Source organism: Triticum aestivum, chromosome 7B, assembly GCF_018294505.1.
Source record: "Triticum aestivum cultivar Chinese Spring chromosome 7B, IWGSC CS RefSeq v2.1, whole genome shotgun sequence".
Lineage (NCBI taxonomy): Eukaryota > Viridiplantae > Streptophyta > Magnoliopsida > Poales > Poaceae > Triticum > Triticum aestivum.
The window spans coordinates 737,101,766-737,103,849 of NC_057813.1; the positions used below are offsets into that span (position 1 = coordinate 737,101,766).

General features: G+C 58.4%; 1 pseudogene; it reads right to left on the bottom strand.

The window, feature by feature from the left end:
* Positions 1-711: 711 nt before the first annotated feature.
* On the bottom strand, positions 712-1,693 carry LOC123155753 (uncharacterized; annotated as a pseudogene).
* Between the last annotated feature and the right edge of the window lie 391 nt (positions 1,694-2,084).

Here is a 2,084-nt window from a genome sequence, read left to right on the forward strand (position 1 = left end):
AGATCCAAACTAGTAGTTTTTTAACCAAACATTAGATTCAGAAAAAACATGAGTTGCACATTTTGTTCTGATGACAAGATTACTACTGATCAGTGATGACACACCATGCTTAATTCCCGGCATGCACTACACATTTTATCTAGATTAGCTACATTTCAGTCAGCTGACTTTTCAGTTTTGGGTTGGGTCAGTCGATTAAAGTGAAGGAAGGAGAAGGAATGGCCTCGCAGGAGAGAAGGAAGGGGCTCGCCGTCGTCACCCCATTATCTATCTTAGGGTTCAGGGTGTGGGGAGGGTGGAAGGCGGTGGTGTGGCTTCGTCCGAGAAGAAAACTATATCAGGACGGGCCTACAGGGATGGCCCGGGGCGGCGCCAAGCCTAGCGGTGGGGGGAGGTCAAGGGCCACGGAGGCTGGCGGTTCGGCCTGGACTGGATGGCGGCCAGAGGAAGAAGATGAACAGTGTGCGTCGAGTTTGAGGTGGAAGATGACTGCTGATCCGTTGAATCTTGATCCAACAGTACAGATAGAATCGACCGGTCACAAAAACAGCATAGTCATTCCCTACTTTGTCACACTCCACTTCTCTTTTAACATCATGAAAAGTGTACTAATTTCTGAACACTAAATGTTGCGCAGAACCAAGATTAGTACTACAAATTCCTTCTTCTATTCATCATCTAGTACTACTTATTTACAGTTACACTGGATTTGTTGCTGCCACTAATTTCACTAGTACAGCTAGCTAAGATGGATGGTGGTAATAGTAAAGTTAGAAGATGTGCAGGGTGTGGATGTTGAGGAGGGCGACCCTGGTCTGCACGAGGCTCCGGAACACCTTCTCGCTGCTGTCCTCTAGCTCCTTGATGCACTCCTCCAGCTCCTCAAGCCTCTCCGCCACGGCCGCCACCGCCATCCCCTCCTCCCCACACGCCGGCGCCGACGAGTTCTTTTTGCTCTTCTTCACCAGGCACACCAGCGCCGCCGTGCCCTTGCATGAGCACGACTCCGCCTCCACGGACCCGGACATAGCCGCCACGGCCGCGAACAGCGCGGCAGATGCCGACGCCGTGGCCGCTGCAGACTCCATGAGCAGCCCGGTCACCTCGACCTCCGCAGCGTTGCCTTGGCCTCCGCCGGGGATACTCAGCCGCGATGGTGACGGCGCACTCCCTGGCCGCAGCTGCAAGGCCAGCGAGCTCCTTGCCGGCCCTGCGCTGCGTCCGCACGGCCGACGCCAGGCGCGCCCCGTCGCCGCGGCGCACGGCGGTCAGCGCCTCGGCGACGTCCTGCTTGAGCGCCACTACGGTCTCTTGAAAGCAGCCGTGCGCGTCGGCGAGGCGGAGGAAGGAGTCGAGGAGGCAGTCGACGCTGCCACCGGCTCCGGAGAGCGCGTCCTGGGCCTCGGGCAGGTCGAGCAGGTCGCCAAGCGCGGCGTGGAGGGCGTCGACGTGCGCGAGCCCCGCGGCCACGGAGGAGACCAACGCTGCCAGGCCCTGCTGCGACCAGGCGCGCACCGCGCGGATGTGGGTGTGGAGGTGCGCCAGAATCGGATGCGACCGGCACGGCAGGCTCACGGACCGCCCGTGGTACGACGACGACGGAGCGCGCGCCTTGGGAGACCTCGAGGGGCTGAGAGGGAAGGAGATGGAGCGCACGAAAGCGCGCGCCATGGCTGCCGGTCGAGCTGCCGCTTTGCGATGGTTGCTTGCGTGTCTGTGCAGCGTTGGTGGCTTATAAAGATCCCAGCTGAGCTGGACGTGGGTTGATGTCTGCCAGTGACACACGCGCTTTCACGTGTGCCCCTCCAAAGCAATGGGAGCCAAGGACCAGAGGGGAAACCCTTCTCCCATCTAAGGAGGAGGTCAAGGAAAAAGAAAAGGAAGGGGGCTCTCTCCCCCTTGTTTTCGGTGGCGCCGGAACACCGCCGGGGGCCATTATCATCACCGCGATCTTCACCAACACCTTCACCATCTTCACCAACATCTCCATCACCTTCCCCCATCTACATTCAGCGGTCCACTCACCCGCAACTCGCTGTACCCTCTACTTGAACATGGTGCTTTATGCTTCATATTATTTTCCA